The sequence below is a fragment of the Schistocerca americana genome, chromosome 1 (genome assembly GCF_021461395.2).
Source record: "Schistocerca americana isolate TAMUIC-IGC-003095 chromosome 1, iqSchAmer2.1, whole genome shotgun sequence".
NCBI lineage: Eukaryota > Metazoa > Arthropoda > Insecta > Orthoptera > Acrididae > Schistocerca > Schistocerca americana.
Genome location: NC_060119.1, coordinates 421,108,794 through 421,124,781, shown reverse-complemented (window position 1 = coordinate 421,124,781; position 15,988 = coordinate 421,108,794). Strand labels below are relative to the sequence as shown.

Here is a 15,988-nt window from a genome sequence, read left to right as displayed (position 1 = left end):
CAGATCTTTACCTTTCTAGTGGGAGTTCAGTACTGTTATTTTGAAGAACATTATCAATTCCACATTGTGTTTTAAAAATATATTTTTGTTATTATCTTTATCTTTTAATCCTTCGATTTTAATTCAGACAGCAAAGAAAATCAACAGTTTTATTTATGTAAACATTTAACAAAATTCATCTTTTTATAATTTTTTTAAGCTCGCAATTTAATAATATTATTCGTTCCGTTTTTTTCATATGTCTTTATGTTTGTAACATCGTCAGCCCAACCCCCGCACGTATAAACCTAGGAAGATTTTCACCGTTTTATGATATTCATTTCGTTCTGTTTATATTTTGAAGAGCGGAATGTCTTATCGATGGCAGCCTAAACCCCACACATATAGATCTACGTGGATGAAATAACAACAAAGAAAAAGAAAGAGAAGATAAATTACTTCCTCCAACTAATTATTGCTCGTTGAAGAACTAATAAGAGACGAAAAAGTAGTATTTGTATACGAAGTTGTATCTGCTGGCAAATTCACTTTAGCGGACATGTTTATCAATTTTAGCTCTGTATTCATTTGTTTGGCAACGTAGGCTTCTGTCATCGATAACTTGAGAATGTTGGTCATACTGTTTCCATGTTATGCGTCTGTGGTTGAAAGAGCGCGGGTGTAAAGAAATGTTTGAAGTGAATCGTATGTGACAGCCACAGAAATATTTTTTAAGGTACTAGTGCTGTATAGGCTTGATACTTGTTGATTGTTTCGTTGTGCTTTTAATATTTTATTAACACGAAAGCATCAGTTGTAAAATAACTTTGTGTCTTTTATTTTTGTTACCCTGTGATTTGGTGGTAATGTCCTTCGCTGTTAATATTTGTGTACACCTTGATTGATGAAAATTCTTGTTGTACTTATGTTATTGTTACCAGCAGCGCCTACTTTAACGAAATTTCTCAAAGTTTAGGTTAAGAACGCTATGTTTTTCATCAGTTTACTTTCTTTACTACTTTATTATAAACTTATTATGGTGTTGGATCAGTTTGAATTTTAGCTGTATTAATTTCAACCCCCGAATAACACGTAAATGTTGCATGTCTTAGGACAGCATTTGGTCAGCAGCAAGAAGAATTTATGATCAGTCCACTTGGGATTTCCAAAACTTTGATATTTGCATAATCTATTTTTCATCTCTCTTTTGTGTGATTGAACTTTCACATTCAACTGTGGTGTTGTGATACAGGCTCCACAGTAAAGCGAATGTTTTAACCACTTACGGTATATCCACCACATCTATTAAAGATTCCGTGCGTAGTACATATATCTCAACAGCATAGGCCTACTACACAATTATGATTGTCTTCATATCTTATCAAGCAAATATGAAAGTATCCTATTTACGGGTCACTCCATGTTAATCACCCAGGCCATCTCGACCACCATCTCAGATTCGAGTGAAATTTGGGTAATTTCTTTCCTCTGTGGAGATAAGGAAGAGTAACAAATTTTAGCGTTATAAATTTCATTGTTCCCATTTTGTGGCACTTCAAATATAGGAGATTTTGCCGTTTTTAACATTATGATAGTTAAAAACAACACTTTGTAACATTTTTGAAAATAAATTACCAATTTTCTGTTTATCATTCAATCAGTGTGAAATATGGTGGTTAAATAGGCTGTACTCTGTATCGTAATGGTTGTAGAGAATACTGTCTAGTAGTTGTAAGTAAAACCATTAAGAAAGGGAAAAAGTAATTTATGCCATACTTGTTGGTTTTTATTAATTTCTGGGGTAAGGAAAATAAACTGGATAAGCGTTTTGGTATTTTTTGTTTTTGTAACAAATAGTAGCTTTTTTTGTTGAGAACTTAAAAATAAACTGAAATTTTGAGTTTACTGAATAAAACACTTTTAAAAGCTAACTGAAAATTTAAGTGTGGAAACTTATTAAAGAAACAATCAGAGATTGACTTTTTCTAAATAAGTTTGTCGTACATTAGAGCTAATTTGTGACATTACTATGTTTTTCTGACTAGAGCACATAATATTTGCACAAATCAAGTTGTCACTTGGCACTGTGGGTGAATGGAGCGGTGGTAAAATGGTAAATGCCTTTCACTCCTGCCAGCCGCCATGCCAAGTGTCAGCTAGGTTTGTGCTAACAGCAGATGTCTCTGAAAAATGTTTATATCTCTAGATGTTCAGTAACAGCAAACAAATAGGGAATAGGGAAATACCTTCTTGTCAGAGACAATGGATAGATCACAGAGGTCCAAAAAGGTGTGTAAATTGTGCTGTAACATCATGTTCTGTTCAGTTCAATAATTATCGTAAATCACTACAAATTGGAATATTTATGAGCTATATATCTTCATGGGATATGGACTTGCCATGCTTGCTGATAATATAAGTAACAATTTAAACCAGGCATAGAGAAGAAACCAGTTCCGTTGCTGACTATTCCTGTGCCACTGAAATAGTAATCTCAGAAAATTGGAAGTGCTTTGAGAGTTTCTGAATAATCAGCAAAGCAAACAGTCTTTTTAATGACAATGGTTCTTGGCAGAATCAACTGTGAAAAGAGGGAAAATACTGAAACCTGAAGTAGTTGATATAGTAACAAATTTTTACCAAAGTAACGTAAAATCTATAAAAGACATTGGAAGCATATGGATAAGGCGGTGTGAAATAAAACTGTTGATATTAGGTAAGTTACTCTAAGGTATTAAAGTTATTAATGTGAATATCAAGAAACGAAAGTTTGTTTTTGTGTGTTGGATTCACTTTGTCTCAGATCACATATTTTAGCAGATAGCTAATGGTACCCCTCACAGTGGGGGAGGCAAGGCTATTGGTATCTCATAAGAATGATAGTTTGTGAAAACCCTACCTCTGCAGGTATTCTACAGTGATGTAGGCTAGTAGATATGTTTCAAAAGAAACACAATTATGTTCTCTGGTAAAAATATTTAAAAACTGCTGTGAAGATGAAATTTATTGAGGAAAATCAACAGTTTCAACTGACAGAACACGAATGATCAATTGTACTGCAAACATTGCTAAGTTTTTAGGATCTTCTATGTAAATTAGAAAGACTTGTCCCACAGTCTTACGCCACTAAGCCTTAATCAAAATATTATGATGCACTTAAGTCATCTTGCATAGTATAAATGAACTAGTGATAATGACTTTTCTGCAATACAAGGTGGAGCACAGTGGTACTTTTGTTATTTATTTAGGGAAATGAAAATTGTAGTTACCAGCACCCTTACAACGATACTGTTGGACATCTAACTTGAGTGCTGTATGTTCCATTATAATACATTCAGGTCTAAAAATAATACTGAATTTAAAAGGGTTAGTTATCTCCAATGACATCAAACGTGTCTGTGTGGGCCACAAAATGCAAAAAAATGTGACTGAATTCATCAAATAAACCCTTTCAGATATCACTGTTTTATTCATGGCTGTGCAGGCCAATAAAAAAAAGAATTTACTTTAAATAAAATAAATAAATGTTGTACAGCACAGCAGTCTGGTGCAAGTCCTTCAACTGGACTCCACTTCGACGACTTGCGTGTTCAAAATGGCACCTTGTTTTCCCCGAATGGTCACCCATCCAGATACTAGGTTGACCCAGTGTTGCTCAGCTCTGGTAATTGGGTGGGAACCAGTGTTAACAATGTGGAAAGGCCTTTGGCTAAAAAGTTTATAAAAGTTGGTTTTACTTTCATAAACCTTTGTCTTTATCTTAGCAGATGTTAATATCTGTACTGAATAGTCGCTCTTTGCAACTTGTCATGGAAAATCTGAGTGTGATGACATTGGAAGGGCAGATGAAAGATTAGCACTAAAGGAAATTTTAGAAAGACTCTTAGGAAGTCAAAAATTAACTGCATCAGATTTGAGTTTTGTAATGCCAGCTTCACCATACTCAAGTTTGATTTTATTTCTGAAGAGTTTGATATGCAGACTCATTCTGTCTTGCTTTAGACTTCCTATAACTGGGTGTTTCTGTACTGTTAAGCCATTACATTGTTTAGGGAACTTGGAAGCAAGAAGATTCAATAGTGATACATAGTTCTCATTCAACTTAAATTTAAGGTCTAAATTGTTATCCATTGTGAGTAAGTATATCTGGTAAATATTCCGTTGGTGGAACTTCAGGATGTTATTGAGGTAAATACAATAGAACATGATGTTTTGCATATTTTATAACACTTGTCATCATTCCTTTAAGAGCTTGAAAGCTAGTGTTAACTGCTCTCTATTGTGCGTTTCTGCGTCACACACACCAATCCTTTGTAGGTAAGTTGTTGCTTTTCCATTATTTTATGTATTTTTTTCATCGACGAATTTCCATTATTGTTATATTTATAGTCTAGTTTGAGGAAGTATTATTTTAGGTTCTCAAGGAAAAATTAAAAACAATTTCTTAAAAAGAGAGAGAGAGAGAGAGATTAAACACCTCATTCATTTTGTTTAACAAAATGATTGAGTTTTATACTGCAAAACATTTTTTTGGGGATTATCCCATTCGTGATATTCCATTTAAGGTTGAACTAGGTTTATTGCATTAGAAAATACAAAAATGTAGGTATAATTTTTTCATGTCTTGATGATTTTACTAAAAGTAAGAGATTTTTTTCTACAATCCTTGTACTATAGAGCCTACAACAACCAGATTTCATATTGATAAGATGATAAATAAAAAATGGGTATTGCCAATTTATCTTCTGAATCTTAGGAAATATTATTTTGGTGCCATCATAGTGTAAAAATTGGCAACGCTTTTGAACTCTGAACTGTCATAAAATAAAAACGGTGTTAAAATGCTAAAATTTTGAATAGTTACTTATCTCCCAAGGATGAACAAAAAGCAAAGTTTCATTGAAATCTCGAATGATGGGTGAGAAAATGTTTTTTATTCAGGCTAAATTATCATGGAATGATCATTGTACCACTTTATGGAGAATAGAGCCACTGTAGGCTACACAGACCAGGATCTAAAATGAGGAGCTATATTGCAATGCCAGAACCAGGTACAATTTAGATAAATATCCATTATACAGAAAGGCATTGAAAGGTGTTTAAAGTATAACTAGAGGCCTTCTTTTCCTATGTTATCTTTTTAAACATGTGCAGTGTAGAGTAGGAAAGTCCACTCATATGAAGAATATAACAGTAAATATATTCATTCTTTGATCAGTATTGTCCAATGATTTAGACAAGTTACTGAAATGTGTAGCAGAAGCAAGGAAGTTATTCTGCGTACAAATATGCTAGCAAATTATGTGGACAGTATATCGTGGCAGTTGGGTGTGACCATTAACAAATGAGAACTTGAACTGTCCGAGGGGAGTGGACTGGTGCGGGCGAATAAGCCCCGCCTTCCTCTCGAAGGACTGCCATCCTACATCTGCACTTTGTGCTTCCACGAAAGGAGAAATGACGTAATGGTCATAGGGATTGCTGATTCCGTTTCTAATGAGACTCTCATTTGAATCCCTTTATGCAGTAGGAGTAGTCATTTCAGAATAAGAAAAGAAAACAAGCAATCTACAACACACATAAATTGGAGTACATGAAGCATTTGGTAGTGGCTACAGGGCAGTAGTTGCTGCGGTTGCCAGTGGTAGTTCAGCCCGTCCTCTACTGGTATCTTACATAACCACAGTTCAAAATCACTCCCCACCAAAAACTGTGATGATATAAATCTACATAATACCTGGAAAGGAACGCGTTTGTCATTGATTCAGGAAACACGATAACAACAAAACCATTTCAATCTGCTTGCTTATTACTGGTGCACCCTAAGATCTTTGGGTAGAGGTAATAATATCCATTCAGTGTTTCCCACCGCATGAAAATTTAAGATTCAATTCAGCAAGAACACTTCATAAGGGAAAATATACCCTTCAGCTATATCAGATCAAATGCATTTCTGTGTAGGTGTCATCAGTACATATGCTGGATGACATTTGGCTTATAGCATTACGATTGAAAATATATTTTCACTTGTTAACATCTTCCTGTCAGTTTAGTCATATCATCATATAATTTTGTGATGTGACCTCTTTGAGCCTGTGTGCAACATAGGATCCCAGTAGGTTTTCCATTTCTGCTGATCTTGAGCTTCACATTGCCAACTGAATCCAGATGTCTCTTTTAAACTTCTGTCTCAACTGCCCGGTGGACTTCCCCTTGCTCTTTTTTGGTAAATTGGGTTTCATTCTAGTATTTGTTTTGACCATCTCACATCCTTTCTTTGAGTGACAGAACCAGCCCACTGCCATTTCCAGGTATTTACTTTCCCCATTATGTCACTGACCTACATTGTACATCTGATATCTACTGTTTTCTGTCTGTCTTTTTTTGTGTCGCCCAACATTGATCTTTCCATCCCTTCTTGATCTATTATGAGTCTTAGAACAGTGAACTCTTTAATATCCATGGCTCACAGCCGTAAGTTATTACTGTTAGTATACATTGGTGAAACACCAATCTGTTCAGAATAGCCGATATCTTAGATTTGGAAATTGAGTATTTTCAATTAGCTTGCCTGCCCAATTCAATTAAAGTATTTCTGGTTTTAAGTCACATTTCACATTTACAAGTTGTCGGCTATGGTGGGAATCAGCACTGACACAAACAGGGAAGAAGAGAAGTTGCAATGGCTAGTAGCAGGAATTCAAAATGATCTGTACATACCATATGTTGATTAGTATAACATTTTATTCTACAAATTAGAGAACCGTTGTTGTGCCTCCTACATTCAAGTATTTTTCACTAATACTACTTGCAGAATGCAGGCTATGTAATGTCCTTCCATTACTCAGTACTGATGCTCTTGAAGTCTGCGACTGAACTGGGGTCTACCAGCAATGGAAGGTTGGTTAAATCAACATTGACAAGGGGCACTGAACTCTCTCTTACTCGAGGTGTGGTGTTGCCTGCTATTTCCATTGGCACACGGGTCAGCACCTTCTTGATGACATTTCACAGTGCTTTGCTGGTCGGCGTGCAGTCGATGCCTCCACCCCAAAAATGCCATACCATTGTTGTGTAGGGAACCATCTTACGACAATGGAGGAGGGGGGTGGGTGGGTGGCAGGAAGCAGGGATGGTGTGAGGAGTCGGGAGCACAACTGGGACCAACACTGAGCCCCTGGCCGTGCCCTGACCTCTGTCCTGTGGTCCAAGAGGAATGTCAGTCGGAAAACCCTACAAAAGCACCTGTCCTCTTCCTGAGCTGGTCCGACAAAAAAACTGAGAGGACGGCGGCAGAGGCAATGATGGCGCCGGGTCCACAGCAGGCTCTGGGATGATCGCCGGGAAGTAGAACTACTGTGGCGCCAGTGAAGACAGCGGGTCCAACTCCCATCAGTTCTGCCAGTGGTGTCAAAGTGGCCTCTGGGGGTGATACGCCGGTCGCAAGATCCCCGTAGGTTGTGAATCTGGGGACAGAAAATCTGCAGAAGAATCTCGCAATGGACAACCACGAGTCTGGTTCTGTTGGCAGGACAGCAACCCAGCAGAGCCTTGAATTAAATACATGCAATCACCCAAATTTTGAAGAATCGTGCCTTTCTCCTAGTACCTGGTGTGACCAAAAACTCTGAAAATAATATAATCATTAGGAGCAAGAAAGTCTTGCAGAGCGTGGGAGGTGCTGTGTGATGCAATGGGTGCAGAAAATGGATCAGTGTGTGGTGGCACAGGCCATTTAGAAGCTCCGTGGGTGATTGACCATTGCAGGGTTTGGGAGTGGTTCATTGCGAGGAAGGGCAGCAGCGCTAGCTCCCATGAGTGTGAGGGACTTAGTTTGTTCATCTGTTGCTTGAACATATGCACAAATTGTTCAGCTTCTCCATTCGACTAAGGATGAGATGGAGTTCTGGTAAAGTGAGTGATATTATCTGTACAAAGCTACTGTGAAGTGTGGTCTGTTGTCTGTAACCAACATTTCAGGCAAACCTTTCCAAGAAAAAAATAGATGACAAAAGCTGAATGGTACTATGTGATGTAGTTGGGTTCATGGATACTGAAAATGGATATTTGCTAAGAGAGTCCAAAACAATAAGTCAACGAGTGTGTCAAAGGGACTAGCAAAGTCAATATGCATTTGTTGCCAAGGCGATGTGGCCAAGCTGAAAATGTTTGCGGTGGGGCAAATAGTTTCAGCACAAGTGCGATACTGACGACATCTGTTCGGTGTGGGTGTCCATGCCTGGCCAAGTACAGTGCCAACTGTTTTGTGCGTACAATTCCCCAATGTTCTTGGTGTTGTTGTCGCAACACATCTTTCTGCAACACTTTAGAGATAAGCACATGCAATTCTCTAGAGTTTTCAATAAAATGACACCCTGCTGGACGGAGAGGTGCTGATGGGCAAAATATTGGCGCACAATAGAATTCTGAATGTTTTTCACTGAACGAGGCCAAGCAGTGCGAATGTAGTGCAACAAAAGGTTCAAGTCATGGTATGCCTCTGTGGCCTCTACAATTTTGCTATAGTGCAATGGAAAAGTCTCTAAAAGTTCAGTCTCCTGCACATCAATCTGTTAACAAGAGGTGGCAGTAGCATTGAATACTGTCACAGTATCAAGTACGTAATACTGTTCTGGCCCATGTCAAAGTACGCAAATGCTAACCCCTTTCTCGCCTTCCTATTGGTCAATAGGAAGGCGAGAAAGGGGGTCAGCATTTGCGTACTTTGACATGGGCCAGAACAGTATTTCGTACTTGATACTGTGACACTAACCAAGCCCAATATTCAGCTTCTGAGCTGTGCATGGCAGAACAGGTTTGGGTGAATGAAGCGAAGACTGAAATGTCTTATGGTCAGTCATTAGGTAGAACTTCAAACCAAACAGGTAATGGTGTAACTTTGTCATGCCATAGATAATAACAAGTGCTTCCTTCTCGATTTGGGAGTAGTCTTGGTCAGTAACTTCGAAGTGAAAGCAATTGGCCTGTCCTTTGAACTAAATCTGTGTGAAAGCATGGCTCTGATTGTATACAAAGAAGCATCCAGTGCCAAAACCAAAGGCACCTGTCACTCAACAAGGCATTTTTTTTAGTTTCTGGAATGCATCCTGACACTCTTTGGTCCAAACAAAAGGCACATTCTTCTGGCGCAAACGATGCCACAGGGCCGCAATCTGGGCTGTGGTGTGTATAAACTGGACGCAATATGTCAACTTCCGAAAACTGGCTGCAATTCTGTCACATCCCGCAGGACAGGGAGGTACTGGATGGCCAACAAATGTGATTGAAGGCGATGAACACCTTGGCTATTAAGAAAATAGTCTTAAGTACTGAATTTCAGTCTGAAAAAGGCACATTTGTCCAGGTGACACTAAAGACCTGCAGGTGAAAGTACTTGAAAAAGTGTATGAAGGTTACTGATGTGTTCCTCCAGTGTACGTCTTGACACCACAGTATTATCTGAGTAATTGTAATCGAATGAAACTTTAGCATTAAACTGTTCTAAGTAGCATTGGAATATGAAAGTGCTGCCAAAGGGTAAACGTAAGAATTTGAACAACCCCAAATGTGTGTTGACCACAGAAACTTTGAGACTCATCATCTCGTGGAATTTACAAATACACAGCACTTAAATCAACTTTTGAAAAATAGCACCCTGCACCGAGCCTGTCCATTAATTCCTCAGGGCGAAGTAATGAGTAAGTATCAATTATTGTTTGTGGATTCACAGTGGACTTAAGGTCAGTGCAAAGACGAAGTCTTCCAGAAGACTTTGGTAAGATGAGTAAGTGAGAAGCCCATTGAATATCCTGGACACGAGCAATAACACCATTTTCTTGCCATTCTTTAAGTTCACTTGCAACTTCGTGTCTAAGTTATAAGGGATGGGAAGTGCCTGAAACAATTTGGATGGTGCATTGTCCTTCGTTGTAATGCGTCCCACAAAGTTATTTGCTCTGCCATGTCCTTCAGAAAATAAATTGATAAACTTTACAATCAATTGAGTAACACTGTCTTTTGGAAAGTACATTGTCCCAAACATGAAGACCAAACAAATCAAAAGAATATTACCCAAAAATATTGTCACAATCTCGAGAATATAAAATTGTAAATGTTACTGTTCTGGTTGAGAGTGGAATGTGGCACTCAAACTACATGTACCAAACACTGGAAAGTCCTGACCGTTAATGCATTAAGTTGCTTGCAAGATGTTGTCAACTGCGGTGAGTCCAGCTGTTCATAAGTAGCATGGTTAAGCAATGTAACAGAAGCACCAATGTCTATCTGAAATCGCACACAGTGTCCAGCAAGTTGACAGTTTGTTTGACTGTTGTTGCACAGCACTTGGACGGGGTGAAGTTCATATCCTGAATTGAGTCAGTACTAGTATCGGTAGTTGGTTTTTTAAAAAAAAGCTACATCCACTGAGAGAGAAGATGCTCTGCACTTACAGGAGTGAAATTCTTTTTCTATTGCAAGGACAAAGATTGTATATGTCCTGGCTTTCCACAAGCAAAGCATGTCATGTCCTGCGAAGGGCAGTGTTGTCTTTTATGCATGCAAAAGCAGCAGGGACATGATAACACAGCACACACATGGGTGTTTACTTGGGCTGTGGTGTGGTGGCCCGTTTGCATGTGATGGTCTGTCGAAAACCTGCACCTGTTCGTCACTTTGCGTTACACTGCAAATGTGAGCTACCCCAAAGTTTTCCACAGCACTATCACACGAGTCCTGAGGTTCAGTAATTTGTAACACTTGTTTCAAAGTAGGTTCATAATGTTTAGAATTTGTTCATGAATCCTACTGTGTGGCACATTGTATGTAATTGCATCACGAATCATTGTTGTCATAGTATTGTTCACGGCTACATTGAAAACAAACCTGTCACGATATGTATATTCTGGCGTTTTCCGCAACTGAAAGAACTTGTAATGAGGAGCAGTATCCTGTACATGATCCTTGTAGTAGTTAGTTTGGGCAGAAATTAAATCTTCAAAAACTAGCAGCTCCGGCCTACTAGTCAGGAATAACTTCTGAGCATGGTGGTAAACTCTCTTGCTGGCCGTTGATGAGACATAAGAAAGTTTCACGGTACCTTGCAGTTGATGTGTAGCACAATGAACATTGAACTGAGTGTAGCACTCACTCCATTCCTCTTGTTGTTCATCGTAAGCTCAATATGGTGGAATGCATGGATGCTGTGTGTTGGAAGTGGCTGGTAGTTGTGGCGGAGATGATAAAGCAGTGGCTTGTGCATTAATGAGCTGCTGGGCTGCCATATCAACTGCGATGTTTGTTGGTTCTGAAACTGAATAAACTGCATTAGATCAAAGCCAGCAGCAACCAAACGCATAGGTGCAGACCATATAGGAGGCAGGTTAGAGGCTCACCATCCTGCTGCAGCATGTTGTCAGGTTGTAGTTCTTCATCCCATGGAATTGCAAACTGTTCCAACATGTCCAGATAAACAACTGAAGATAATCGGACCTCTGCAGAGAAAGACAGTCCCACAACATGGTCAAAAGGCAGATCAGTTAGTGAACTGTTTATAGATGTTGACTCTGAAATTATTGGTATATCTGAACACTTCTTAAATAAGGAGATAATTCAGAGGCTTCCTTTACCAGGATACAGGTTGGCTGGCAGCTTTTCTAGGAGCTCTTTGCGGTGTGGGGGAGTAGCCATGTATGTATCCTATTTGAGTTTCAAAGTACTGCACTGAAAAGGTGTTTGAATGTTGTGCAGGTGTGGTTAATTTTAGTGGAGTTAAACTTCTAACTGTTGTTATTTATAGATCCCCAGACTCCGATTTCACAAAATTTTTGCTAAAGCTAGAGGAGGTTCTTGGTTCACTTTATAGGAAATACAAAAAGTTAATTATATGTGGTGACTTCAATATTAATTGTATAAGTGATTGTGCAAGGAAAAGGATGCTGGTAGACCTCCTTAATTCATATAATCTTATGCAAACCGTGTTCTTTCCAACGAGAGTGCAAGGGAACTGTAGAACAACCATAGACAACATTTTTGTTCATTCCTCATTACTAGAAGGGCATTCTGTTAGCAAAAAAGTGAATGGCCTTTCAGATCATGATGCACAAGTTTTAACTCTAAAAGATTTTTGTGCTGCAACACATGTTAAATATAGTTATCAACTTTTTAGGAAAGCTGATCCAGTTGCTGTAGAGACCTTCGTAAACCTTATCAAGGAACAAGTGGCAAGATGTTTATAGTGCTGATACAGTAGACAACAAATATAATGCTTTCCTCAAGACTTTTCTCGTGCTCTTTGAAAGTTGCTTTCTGTTAGAACGTTCAAAACAGGGTACTGGCACAAACAGGCAGCTTGGGTGGCTGACTAGAGGGATAAGAATATCCTGTAGAACAAAGTGGCAATTATATCAAAACGTTAGAAACGGTCAAAATCTAAATGCAGCAGCCCATTACAAACAGTATTGTAAGGTGCTTAAAAAAGTTATTAGGAAGGCAAAAAGTATGTGGTATGCAGATAGAATAGCTAAGTCTCAGGATAAAATTAAAACCATATGGTCAGTCGTAAAGGAAGTGGCTGGTCTGCAGAGACAGGTCGAGGATATACAATCAGTGCGTAGTGGGAATGTCCATGTTACTGATAAGTCGCATATATGTTCAGTATTATAATCACTTTCTGAATATAGCAGGTGAACTAAATAGAAACCTAGTCCCAACAAGGAATCATATAGTGCTCGTAGAAAATAGTGTTCTGAGACTGTTACCTGAAATTGCTCCTCCATGATACTGACAAGAGGCAGATTGAGTTAATAATTAAATCACTAAAGACCAAAAACTCTCATGGCTATGGCGGGGTATCTAGCAGAATACTGAAGTATTGTTCTATGTGTGTTAGCCCAGTACTTAGCCATATCTGTAACTTTTCCTTTAGGAGTGGTCGGTTTCCTGACCGATTAAAGTACTCAGTAGTGAAGCCACTTTATAAAAAGGGAGGCAGGGATAATGTTGACAATTATAGACCTATTTCTATGCCATCGGTGTTTGCTAAAGTTATCGAGAAGGTTGTATATACAAGGTTACTGGAGCATTTAAATTCACATAATTTGCTGTCAAATGTACAGTTTGGTTTTAGAAATGGTTTAACAACTGAAAATGCTATATTCTCTTTTCTCTGTGAGGGTTTGGATGGATTGAATAAAAGGTTGCGAACGCTAGGTGTTTTCTTTGATTTAACGAAGGCTTTTGACTGTGTTGACCACAAGATATTACTGCAGAAGTTGGACCATTATGGAGTAAGGGGAGTAGCTTACAACTGGTTCGCCTCTTACTTTAAGAACAGAAAGCAGAAGATAATTCTTCGCAATATTGAGAGTGGTAGTGATGTTCAGTCCCAATGGGGCACTGTTAAATGGGGCGTTCCCCAATGGTCGGTGCTGGGGCCACTGCTGTTTCTTATATAAATAAATGATATGCCTTCTAGTATTACAGGTGATTCAAAAATATTTCTGTTTGCTGATGACACCAGCTTGGTAGTGAAGGATCTTGTGTGTAATGTTGAAACATTATCAAATAATGTAGTTAATGAAATAAGTTCGTGGCTTGTGGAAAATAATTTGATGCTAAATCACAGTAAGACTCAGTTTTTACAGTTTCTAACTCACAATTCAACAAGAACTGATATTTTGATCAGACAGAATGGGTATATAATGAGCGAGACGGAACACTTCCAAGTTTCTAGGCGTTCGGATAGATAGTAAGCTGTTGTGGAAAGCCCATGTTCAGGGTCTTGTTCAGAAACTAAATGCTGCTTTATTTACCATTAGAACAGTATCTGAAATAAGTGACAGTTCAATACGAAAAGTAGTCTACTTGGCATATTTTCATGTGCTTATGTCATATGGTACTATTTTTTTGGGGTAATTCTTCTGATTCAAAAAGGGTATTTTTGGCTCAAAAACGGGCTGTTTGAGCTATATGTGGTGTAAGTTCGAGAACCTCTCGTCAACCCCTATTCAATAGTCTGGGAATTCTGACATTGCCCTCACAGTATATATTTTCTTTAATGTCGTTTGTTGTTAGCAATATTAGCTTATTCCCAAGAGTTAGCAGCTTTCACTCAGTTAATACTAGGCAGAAATCAAATCTGCATGTGGAATACACTTCCTTGTGCACTATTCTGCTGCATCCATTTTCAATAAGCTACCACAAGAACTCAAAAATCTTAGCAGTAGCCCAAACGCTTTTAAGTCCAAACTGAAGAGTTTCCTCATGGCTCACTCCTTCTATTCTGTCGAGGAGCGCCTGGAAGAGCTGAAAAATTAAACAAATTCCAGTGTTACATTGTTGATTTTCTTTATTTAAACTTATGAATTGTTGCCTGAATACGTTTCTTGAATTTCATTTTATCTGTTTCTACTATCGTGTTATAATTTCATGGATTGACTCGTTCCATGACCATGGAGACTTCTCCTTAATTTGGTCCCACGGAAAAATAAATAAATAAATAATAAATCACGTACCACATTTCATGTTCATTTTTGTGCTGTTGTGTACAATTCTCATGCTAAACTTGGAGGAGGGGAGGTTGACAGACCCCAGATCATCACATATTGTGTCAGTTTACCATCCGGGACACATGAAAGCGTGCTTCGTCCATAAACTTCACCTTATTTAAATAGTCTGGGTCATTTTCGATGGGGCATGAATCTCAACTGCAAAGCTTTGGGCTTTGTCATGTCATCAGGTTAAAATGCAAGGAGCAGCTGTACTTTGCAGACATAAAGCTTCAGCTTCTTGTGTAGCACCCTGTGCCCTGTGGTTGGTGATAGCTGCAAGTACTGAGATGAGATGCTTGTTGAATCGATTTGGTTGTGGTCCTGATAAATGCCTGCTGCACCTTTTCCACATCTGCATTACTCGTGCTCAGATACTCAGAACTCGTCCTCTTTGTAGCTGCAAGTATTGAGATGCTTGTTGGATTGATTTGGTTGGGCTCCAGATATCTACATCTACATCCATACTCCGCAAGCCACCTGACGGTGTGTGGCGGAGGGTACCTTGAGTACCTCTATCGGTTCTCCCTTCTATTCCAGTCTCGTATTGTTTGTGGAAAGAAGGATTGTCGGTATGCTTCTGCGTGGGCTCTAATCTCTCTGATTTTATCCTCATGGTCTCTTCGCGAGATATACGTAGGAGGGAGCAATATACTGCTTGACTCTTCGGTGAAGGTATGTTCTCGAAACTTTAACAAAAGCCCGTACCAAGCTACTGAGCGTCTCTCCTGCAGAGTCTTCCACTGGAGTTTATCTATCATCTCCGTAACGCATTCGCGATTACCAAGTGATCCTGCAACGAAGCGCGCTGCTCTCCGTTGGATCTTCTCTATCTCTTCTATCAACCCTATCTGGTACGGATCCCACACTGCTGAGCAGTATTCAGGCAGTGGGCGAACAAGCATACTGTAACCTACTTCCTTTGTTTTCGGATTGCATTTCCTTAGGATTCTTCCAATGAATCTCAGTCTGGCTTCTGCTTTACCGACGATCAACTTTATACGATCATTCCATTTTAAATCACTCCTAATGCGTACTCCCAGATAATTTATGGAATTGACTACTTCCAGTTGCTGACCTGCTATATTGTAGCTAAATGATGAGGGATCTATCTTTCTATGTATTTGCAGCACATTACACTACATTGAGATTCAATTGCCATTCCCTGCACCATGTGTCAATTCGCTGCAGATCCTCCTGCATTTCAGTACAATTTTCCGTTGTTACAACCTCTCGATACACCACAGCACCATCTGCAAAAAGCCTCAGTGAACTTTCGATGTCATCCACAAGGTCATTTATGTATATTGTGAATAGCAACGGTCCTATGACACTCTCCTGCGGCACACCTGAAATCACTCTTACTTTGGAAGACTTCTCTCCATTGAGAATGACATTCTGCATTCTGTTATCTAGGAACTCTTCAATCCAATCACACAATTGGTCTGATATTCCATATGCTC

The 15,988-nt window shown here is 38.8% G+C and overlaps 1 protein-coding gene across 1 annotated transcript in view; it reads left to right on the top strand.

The window, feature by feature from the left end:
* Positions 1-611: 611 nt before the first annotated feature.
* LOC124602442 (serine/threonine-protein kinase VRK1) overlaps positions 612-15,988 on the top strand; it is a 247,412-nt gene continuing 232,035 nt past the window's right edge. The window contains exon 1 of the mRNA XM_047136321.1: positions 612-715. The gene's annotated coding sequence lies outside the window, so the exon portion shown is untranslated. The remainder of the gene's footprint in view (positions 716-15,988) is intronic.